We start from the raw sequence: 11,161 nt of genomic DNA, 5'->3' as shown, positions 1-11,161 counted from the left end.
TGGGGATGTTGTTCCACAACTTTGAATACGTGTTGCAAAGGTGCTTTGCATGAATCTATTCGTGAAGTGAAATGACACAGAATTTTTACTGCAACTTCAACTAACAGGTATTTTTCGTTTTGACATGGTACTACAATTACTTAAAATGTCATGAAAGACGAAACTACAGGATCTTACCTGTAAGCTCTCTGCAGCCCTGTCACAATTTCCCGTGAGTTAATAATTCTTTCAAAACAATGTTAACCACTCGCAGGGAAGCGCTGTGCCTGGAGAGCTCCGGCTCCGACTTCCGACTTCCGGTGGCTGCGGTCCCTGCCGGCGCCGCTAGGAGTCCTCCGAGGAGAGCGCCAGTGCGCAGGCTCTCGGGCCAGGCGGGGAGAGCCGGCAGAGCGCCCCCTGTGGTGGAGGGGTGCTGCCGCTCTGCAGCTCTCACTTTAAATAACAATTCGATCTTAAGAATAAAAGAAGAAGAAGAAGAAAAAAACCCAGAAGCCCTGAAGTCAAGGGGTTGCTTATTTAAAAAAACAAAAAAAAAAAAAAAAAAAGGGAGAGGGGTGGTAGGGAGGAGAAGCCAAAAATAAGCTTTTTGTAATATTGTTCATTATTCACATTATATTTAGGAAAATTATGACAAAATGTTTTTGAAATAAAGCAAATGAATGCTTGTATGCCCACTATATATATGTGTGTATATATATGCACACACATATATGTACATATATATGGTAGTGTGATTAGTGAGAAAATTAAAATGTCAAAAGGACTTTTATTGTAATGAGATTAAATCCTGGTAAAGTTAATCTAATATTATAATTTTAAAAAACACAGAGGCACACATTTAAAAACAAACAAATGAAGCTATTATAAAACTATGTAACGGAATATTTGGAGTTGGCTTGGAGCAACAGCAACAATGAAATTCCACAAGCTCAAAATGCACAATAAAATTACTATAAATGTGTATTACTGGCCAGGCATTAGCACAGAAATCTTTAGAAATAACCAGAGGGAGCCAGAGAGATAGCTCAACTGCTTAATCCTCCACCTTGCAGCACTGGGGGCCGGTTCATGTCCCAATAGCTTTACTTTCCATCCAGATCCCTGCTAATGGTGAGGAAAAAAAGCAGAGAATGGCCCAAGTGTTTGAGTCCTCACACCTACACAGGAGACCTGAGGAAGGTCCTGGCTCCTGGCTTCAGATCGGCTCAGCTCTGTCTGGAGGCCACGTGGGGCACGAACCTGTGGCTGGATGTATCTCTGCTGCTCCCTGGCTTGCTTGGCCTCCCTCTCATTCTCCCCGCCCCTCCCCGCCTCTCTCCCTCTCTTCCTTTGTGGAACTCTGCCTTTCAGCACCAGCAAAGAACAACTTCATGGGGGCTACTTATGTTTCACGAACTATGCATCCTCACACTGGTGAAGCAACAATAATCCACATGTTTAATTGCATGAGAAAAATCAAGGATATAAAAACCAAGAACTAGCTATAACAAGGTTAGATACTATCATTGGGGAAGTAGGGAAGTGTGGTCAGTAGGTAAGACAGATGGGGGCCTGGGAAAGCAGTCGAGGACAGCTAAAAGCCTGGGGACCCTGCATCTGCGTGGGAGACCTGGAAGAGGTTCCTGGTTCCCGGCTTCGGATCGGCGCAGCACCAGCCGTTGTGGCTCACTTGGGGAGTGAATCATCGGACGGAAGATCTTCCTCTCTGTCTCTCCTCCTCTCTGTATATCTGACTTTGTAATAAAAATAAATAAATCTTTAAAAAATAAGACAGATGGAAGACACAAAGTGCAAGCATCCTTTCTGATACAAGTAATTTTTAAGGAGATGAACAGCAGCAGTCTATGTGAAGACCTACTAATGGAGAGCTGAGCTTGCACGGTAGATCTGATTCAATACAGAAGGCATGCCATAGACAAGACTGAGAGGAAAGAATTTTTAGAACATTGATACAATCACCTTCCTTCCATTCCTTTCAATACCTACATATTTGATGAACAAAGAGATTCAATAAAGTCATCCATGACAAGAGTCATGGATCAAAATAAAGTCATGAGTCTCCAATTGATTACTGTGATTGGTAAGAGAAACAAGAAATAAGAGGGTATTCTATTTGGAGAGTTTTAAGGCAAGAAATGCTGTATGTCAGGAGGTTTCATTTGTGAATTAAAACAAAAGGCCCATGATGGCAGGGCTCCTTTGGCCACGAGCAGAAAATAATTCTGCATAAGGAGATTATAAAAAATCTAGGGTGCATTTTAAGGAAAGGTAGTGTTTCTTGAAATTACACAGTATTCCTCTTTACAAAATGTAGCTCAGGGAACATATTATGGAGGTGAAGTAAAGGCTCATCCAACACTCCTTAATGGAAGATGAAGAGATGGAAAGCACGAACAGAACAGGCATGCATAAAGTGACTTGCAGACTGTCTGCATTAGATTTGCTTTGCTATTTCACCTCTCAAAGTAGAAACCAAGAAATTACGAGTGTATGTGGTATGCTTGCTGTCAATTATCCACAAACTGCAATTTATACCACAAACTGCAAAAAAATGGGTAGCATTTAGTTAACTATTCCTGCCACGATTTAATATACCTAATAGTCATTAGTAACCAAAATAACATGAAATAAATTCTAATTTTCATCATTTAGTAGTTGATGCTATCAAGGTAAATATTAGCCCCATTTAGAAGATGAACAAGCTAATTCAACCGTGTTCATGGGCAACTCTACAATCAATGCACGTCAAAATAGCACTTTCATTAGTGACTGGGAATTTATATCTTGGACTGAGTTGTTGGAAAAATAATTATCCAATTTAGTAGGCAAAAGGATGGTTTCTTAATGAAAACAAAGCCTTACCAAATGTGATCAAAATGTAGTTGGGAATGCTATAGAAATTTATGACACTGAAAATGAAGACGATCTCAAAGTAATGATCTCAGGAGATGAGTCATAGAATAACTTTTCCTGGCACCTAGCAATAACTGCAAAATAATAATCTCTTGCCTTTACCCAAATATACTAATTACCTGATTCTTACTAGTTCATCTATTGATTAATCTTAGCCATAGCCAACAGAAGTTGGGGCTGACCTAGGAGCATACTACTCTTGGCTCCTGGTCTCAATCTGACACAGTACGAGCTGTTGCAGCCTTTTGGGGAATGAATCAGCAGAATGAACATTCTCTTTCTGTCTCTGCCTGTCTCTGTAACTTTTTCAAATAAGTCTTAAAAAGGAAAACCTTAACCTGTGAGATCTGACATTCTCTCCAGTTACATAATTTCAGAATTAAATTTAATTATAAGACCACAAGCTGTCAGATGATTGATTAGTGTGGGGCAAAGAGAAATCTACACATCCGGGTCAGCAATGACACATAGAGAACTGAGAATTCAGCAGAGGAAAACAGGGTGTTGATTTCACTTTATATGGTTTTCTCCTGCTATAAAGCTACTACTAATGAAAGGACTTAACACCGTGATTAATTCCTTGAATGAAGTAGGCTGTAAGCTTTCCCGAAGGTAAAGTTATTCTTTCCCTTCTAACATGGCATGCCAAGCGGAAGGAAGATACTTGCATCCAGTCTGTCATATCAGGACTTCACCTAGTCCAATAATTCTAACTGAAGTCTCATTTTCCACTGGTAGATTGGTCCAAAACTTGATCATACTAAAGCTTCTAACTTCCTAGCGAAAACTACATGCAGCACCAATTCTTTGTTTTTTTTTTTTAAGAAAATTTTATTCAGTATTTTTGTGTTTCTCACAACCACTGAGAATATTGTCATTTCAGAACTATATGTGGGAGAATTCATGTCCCAGCTTCAGTACTATAATAAGATACCATAGAATGAGTAGTTTAAGCAGCATAAAATAATTTTGTTTTCATTCTACACACTGAGGTCCAACATGAGGAAGCATCTAGGGTATAGACCATCTTTCTATCTTGCAAATGATCTTTTTCTCCCTGTATCCTTATCTCGCCTTTGCTTAGCAGAGTATGAGTGTATAGAGAAGGAAGCAGTGCAGAGTACAGGGCCTGCTATATTGACATTGATCTTACTGGATAAAGGCCTGACCCACAAAATTACATTTAACTGTAATTAATTCTTTGCAATCCCTCCTCTTAAATACAGCAACCTCAGGGGTTAGGCTTCAACGTACCAATCTTAGCGAGCCACATTCAGTGCAAAAAAGAAGGAAGGGAAACTTAAGACAACTAAAAAAAGATTAACAGAAGAAATCTCATTCACTCAAATTACAAAACAGCAAATTACTAGGAAAAAAAACCTTTTTCTTAAGACTATGTGGAAACTCATTAATATTTACCTTTCAAACATGCATTACATATCATGACTTACTTAGAAATAAATCTATGCAAACTAACCCTAGACTGTAGTATATAAACACACAGCACAATTAGCATGAAATGGTCATCCTGATACCGCCATCCTAATGAGAACTGTCTCTATGAAATAACTGCATTCATTTAATTAAAAAGCCAATTATGGTTCTCATTTAAACTACTATTCATTGAACTCCTCAGAAAACAATCTAGTGTGTTTTAGAAAGTGTTTTGAAGTGTCATTTTTATTTGCTTTCAAAGATGGTAAAAGAATAGGGTTTTCAGAATCATAAGAATCCATTCACCATCAGAAGTCACAGTGAATGGCTTTTACATGGTGAAACAGGTTACAACCCAGAAGAAAGGCATGTTACCGTAATATGCTAATGAAGGCAAAAAATGCAGCAATGATATCAGAGGTGATTTTCTCCCTACTTTCTATTTGTTCAGCATATTCATGTAGCTATGTTTTAATTACTGCCATGTGGGCCTGGCGGCATGGCCTAGCAGCTAAAGTCCTCGCCTTGAAAGCCCCGGGATCCCATATGAGCTAGCATTGTGGTGTACCAGATAAGGCCACTGTCTGCAATGGTGGCTTCCCATTAGGGTGCCAATTTATGTTCTGGCTCCTCCACTTTCAATCCTTCCCACTAATACATATGGAAAAGCCATGGAAGACGCCACCCACATGGAAGATCCAGTGAGACACTCTCTTTCTCTCTCCCTAATTCTACATTTCAAACAAATAAGTTTTTTAAAAAGGTTAATTATTTAAAACTGGTAAAGTATCAGGTTAAGCATATTTTACTACAACAGCATGTTAAATATTGTGGGAACAAGACAGGACGATCCATGTGTGTGGCTAAATTTTAAGGTAAATCTCAGGTGCAATAAGATTGACACATGAAAAAGGAAGCATAATATTACTTCTGGCAAAACCCAAGTTTATATTTCTATTATGTAAAACACAAGTAGGACAACTTTGCCTTATAGGCTGATTCAATCAACCTCCTGATTTCTAAGCGGCAGTTTATTGGAACACAGCAACATCCACTCCTTCACACATTATCTGTGGCTGCTTCTGTGCTGTAACAGCAGAGCTGAGCTGTTGTGGCAGAGGCCACCTCTTCTGCAAAACATAAAAGCATTACTATGCATCTTAACAGAAAAAAGTTTGCTAGCTTTTGATCTAGAGGTAAGACAGGACTATCTAAAATGACAGTAAACGTGGACACCTTTAAGGAATAATGAGATGTCTTGGCTTCTGGAGCAGATAAAATTTCTGTATGTGGAACTCATCCAGTTATGCAAAATTGAAAAGCAATGATAAAGTGATGTAATTAGTGGGAAAAGCACATGACATCACATTTTCTTATTTCTAAAACAGCAAAAATGAAACTAAATGAAAAGTAAAAGCAACAATGATTTTAAAAAGAAAAAATAAGCAGTAATTAAAACTAAACTTCTGTAACTGATTTTCAAAGTAAAAACAAAATGAAGTTACTAACAAAAGTGAGGATTGAGTTTCTGAGACTGAAAGTTGGGAAGTTTTTCTCACCCAGGAGTTCAGCACCTGATGGTTTTAACGTTGTTTTCAGGTCACAAGTGAATATATGAAATTATACCATAAACATTATGTGTCTTGCTTAGGATTGCCATGTGAACAAGAGAAAAAAAGGAAAGCCAGGAAGTTCATTAATATTCCAAGAAGGCAAACAAAGGGTAATTGTTTTCAGCACTCCGCTCTAACATAAGCATTACCAAACTGAGAAATTAGACGAAAAAGACAATCAAGATCCATGAAAAAAGAAATGAATGATGAAAACATTCCCAAGAAAGTAGTACCTGCCCATCTGCTGCACAGAGACGCACAGTCCTAAGCTAAAGAAACTTCCAATATGATTAAACAAAAACAAAAAGAAAGAGCAGGGAAATGGGAAGCCCTGTTTCTTCAAATTTGTGCCCAGGAAGAAATAAGAGCATTAAAGGTTATTTGAACAGGAAAAAAAAAAAAGCATGGAAGATGATTCCAAAGTCTGCTTTGTTGGAGATGGCTGTATGAAAAAATCAACTAAACAAGAAAGATTCATTAAACCAACGGACTTAATGTTTCAAGAAAGCCCACATAACACATCCAGAACTAAAAGCCACCTTCTGTCTGCCAACACTTGTAAAACAGAATCCATCATCCCTTTTTTACACAAATGTGGCTGTAACTACCAAAGGTACTGACAATGAATTGTATGTGATTAAGTCGAGCCTTGTGACACAGGAGGAAAGGTTACATGGGGAAAATATGCCCATGTTACCAACAATCCTGAAAATGAGTTTCAAAGAATTAAGTTCTAATCATTATTGAAAAGCATTAATTAAACAAAAAACTTTCATTTCTGTGATGTTTCTGAAAACTATCAAATAGCCTCACATATCTACAGTCTTTAAGAGAACTATTTATTAAACTATAAATACATTAGAAAGATCCACTTTAAAGTAATAATAATAATAGTGAAGAAAAAAATGCATTCTAAGGATCTGCAAAGCAGATTGTGATTTAAAAAAAGTGGGTAAGGGGAAAACCTGTTTGTTCCACCAGTGTCCTCAGAGGGTAGAGCAAGATTGATAGTAGATTGTGGATGTTAAAATATCCCTAAAGGCCTGTTTTGATGCAGAAATTGGACAAGCTTGCCAATAAAGAAATGCCCTGGGACCCTAAACATATAGGACTCCAGGCACAATGATGAGCGTGAATGAAGTTCCAGGCAGAAATGGGGTAAGTCAAACTCTGCACACTGAACTCAGAGATCACCTCGTCTTCCCCAAACTTACTTCCCAAAACTAAGTCAGCAACTGGACAATTGCTAAATAAATTGTATAATTCACAGGAAACAAGCAAACACAAACACACTTAAGTATGGGCAGTTAGAACCAAGCTGTTCCTCTCCTTCTGTGCTCTTTGTGACACACACACCAGGAAAACAAATGCTCCCGTACAAACCTTCCAATACACGTTTCAGTACTTCAGTTACCTCTGGAAATCTCTCAGAAGTTGGGAAGAGAATCACCAAAAGAAAAAAAAAATAATATTATAGAATATTTTAAATACTAATACAGAAAATCCAACACATGACTTATCTAGAGTGGCTATTTATTTTAGCATGTTTTATAGAGTTGTAACAGGATGCTACAAACTGACTAACTTAGAAGCAGCTGCAGTTTAGTACTCATGATTTTTTGGGACTGTGAAAATGTAGGCATGAGCATAATTGGTGTTTGATAAGGGCCTTGATTTCCAGTTCTAAGATGCTGGCATAGAGGAAGATCACTGTTCTTTATTTCGCAGAAAAACAGAAGACAGAGGAAGCTCATTGCCAAAGGCCATTTAGTCCTTCTGGCCTAAACATCTCCCATGAGATCCTCTTCCCAACATTACTACACCGGGAATTAAATTCTAGTGTAATTTGGGAGGAGCCAAAAACACCAAGGCAATAATACCATTGTATTCCGATTTTCCTTGGTTAGTCTTGTTTAGAATATTTATGGATAAGCAACCCTTAAAGCTCAGAAATGTTCTGATTTGATAACATCATTGGAAAAATTAAAATTGCCAGTGCATGGCGCAATGCCACGACAGGCTAATCCTCTACCCTGTGGGACCAGCATCTCATACGGGCACCAGTTCCTATCCTGGCAGTTTCATTTCCAATCCAACGCTCTCTGACGGCTGGGAAAGCAGCAGAGGATGTTCCAAGTCCTTTGGACTCTGCAACCACATAGGGACCCAGAAGAACCTCCTGGCTCCCAACTAGAGCCAAGCTCTGACTCTTGGAGCCATTTGGGGAGTGAACCAGCAGATGGAAGACCTCCCTCTCTATCTCTCCCTATCGCTCTCTGTAAAATCTACATTTCAAATAAAAATAAATACATCATTTAAAAAAGAATAAGTATAATTTCCAAAAATAGAGACTAAAATTTATTGTTTATAATTTTCAGCGAAGAGTATATACTGGTAAAATGGAGCACTGAGGTTAAATAAAGAATCCTCAACACTTTCTGAGAGCAAAATAGCACTAAAAAGGTAGTTTGTATGAAAGTGGTTATTCCTCCTAACAGAATTTTCACTTCTAACACCTTGGCTTTCCTCAGCAGCTCCCTGTCTTTGATGTCTAGTTTTTCTTCCAGCAACTCGGCCCCAGGTCCTCTCAAGTTCTCAAGCTGTACTTTACCCTTAGATGATTTTATCCATACCTATGATTATGATTTCAAACATCAATAGGTCAGTGACTCTCAAATTTGCATTTGGGGCACGTATTTCTTAACTGAATTCCATCTCTAAATATATCCAAATGCCCGCTTGAGATTTCCATTAAAAATCATTTAAAAATTTATCTTTAAAGATTTGTTTATTTTCATTGGAAATGCAGATTTACAGAGAGAAGCAGGGACAGAGAGAAATATCTCTATCTGTTGGTTTATTACCTAAATAGCCACAACAGCTGGAGCTGAGCTGATCCGAAGCCAGGAGCTTCTTCCAGGACTCCCACGAGATGCAGGATCCCAGGGCTTTGGGCCATCCGCCACTGCTTTCCAAGGTCATAAACAGGAAGTTGGATGAGAAGTGGAGCAGCTGGGACACAAAACAGCACCCAAATGGGATTGCAGCACTTGCAGGAGGAGGATTAGTCAACTGAGCCATTGCACTAGTCCCCATTTCCACATCTAATCCATATCATAATTCCCTCATCTTATCATCTCCAGCTACAACCTGGCATTTTCCACGGGATCTTCCATGAATGATACAGTAAGTTGCATAAGGTATAGTTCTCACCTATTTTACTCCTTCTGTTTCCACATACTTGTATTCAGTTTGTCATTAATCATGCTAATTTTCCGTTTAATCTCTGAGTAGCCCATTTTTCTCTCTAAATTTTGGAGCTGCCTTTCTTACTCTTATCTCAACTCCTGGAAAACTCCCATTAGGTTCTTCTTTCTTATGTCCTATTCCCCCTCCAATTCATTCTGCACAATATATATGCCAAATGATCTTTCTAAAGGGAAGATGTGATAATATCACATTGCTTGAAATTTGCTCAAGTCATCCCAATTTCTCATAAAATTCGGAAGCAAAACAGTCTTATAAAGGTACAAGTAGCCTATCTCCATCCTATATTTCTGTCTTCTTTATTGCTTGTTCTCACAGTTCCAACAGTTTAACCACAGGATCTTCCTTTAATTGTACTAATCTTGTGATTCTTAAAGTGTATCCTGAACCAACAATAGTAGCAATCACTGAGGGACCTGATATAAGTGCTCATTATTCAAATCATTTTATCCCACCCCATCTGGTGAATAAGCTTCAGATTGAGGATCATAATATGTTTTTGCAAACTTTCCAAGTGATTTGATCTAATGCACTCAAAGCCTTGAAATCCATTCAAACTTTATATACACTGTCTCCCCACTTTTTTTTTATTATTTTCTTCCCAATTTTATTTTTTATATCCCAGCTCAAATTCTGTTTATTTTGGACAATTTTCCTTGTACCCCAAATTTTCCCTAAGTCTAGTTTAGATCTTCTTTCCAGAAATTATCACAATTTTTTGTATTCCCTTTTAAGCTTTCAAAATCATGAATATATATTCATGTCATTTTTAAGTTAATTATCTATATACATAACTAGATATTACAAAATTTGAGGGCCCTGCCTGGTTAGATAAATTTATTATTTATATAGACAGGTGGCACATGAAAGATATTTAATAAATATTACTAGGATGCTGTGATTATATTAAACTCAGGGGAAAAATGGCAGCATGATAAAGGATGGCAATTAGTGTGCTGTATTATAAATTGCAGTATTCATCTGTTTAAGACAGTAGATTATATGTCATTGTATAAAACTTGCTAAATCAAAATATATGCCAAATATTCTAAGTCAATGCTATTTACAAAGATAAAATTTAAATGTATCAATTAATGATGATGACTAGTAACTTTAATGAAAGAAAAGGGCATTTTAGATATTTAGAGAATCGATACACAGAGCTCACTTGTAAATAAAGATTATATTTTAATTTTTAAGATAGCAATCTAATATTTAATTTGTTTATTATCCTGCCATGTTTATTTAAATATATTGTCAAATAAATATCAAATAAAAAAATGAATAGTTAAATATTTTGCTCTTGGACTCACTGATTGGGAAGAGCTTCTAAAATCTAGTGTGTTAAACCCTGAATTATGCTGCCTGGTAACTAGACAACAGGAGGGCTTCATGGAGGACCATGCTTTCAACATGGACTTAGCTGTTTCTTCCCTAATTGTCACTGCTGGGACACAGAAGTTGAGGTCATCTGGCCATAGGCAAGTGCCAAAGCAGAACGATATAAACTCAAGACCTAAACTGTGGCAAAAATGTCTGAATTGACTGATCATGCAATGCTTGTACATCTGTATCCCTCTGCAGACACTTGGGGAAAATCAAAAAGTTTTGTCTTAATAAATGAAGTATTTGGGTCACTGATTTTAAGGTAGAAAGGGACAGCTTAGAAAAGTGACCTAGAAAATTGAAGTTAAGACTTAATTGGGGGGAAGAAAACACTGAAAAGGTTATAGTTCTTGCTCTTGGTTGGCACAGGAAGGTTGTGAATTAACATCCTTTGGCCCTCATTTTATACCAACTGAAAGGAGATTATTTAGATCAAGGTCTCTTCATGATGACTGATGTCAAAAGAAGATCGCACTTGCTTGGTTCTCCTCCAAATGCTCTCTTCTGTGAAAAAGGTGATTGTGTATTGGTGCCACAATAAACTTAAG

At 37.6% G+C, this 11,161-nt stretch overlaps 1 pseudogene; it reads left to right on the top strand.

Moving 5' to 3' along the window:
* The first annotated feature begins 236 nt into the window (after nt 1–236).
* Nucleotides 237–6,697, top strand: LOC131481060 (ribosome biogenesis protein NSA2 homolog; annotated as a pseudogene).
* The last annotated feature ends 4,464 nt before the right edge of the window (nt 6,698–11,161 follow it).

The sequence above is a fragment of the Ochotona princeps genome, chromosome 8 (assembly GCF_030435755.1).
Source record: "Ochotona princeps isolate mOchPri1 chromosome 8, mOchPri1.hap1, whole genome shotgun sequence".
NCBI lineage: Eukaryota > Metazoa > Chordata > Mammalia > Lagomorpha > Ochotonidae > Ochotona > Ochotona princeps.
Note: the sequence above shows the minus strand (reverse complement) of the source record. Positions and strands in the feature narration are given on the sequence as shown.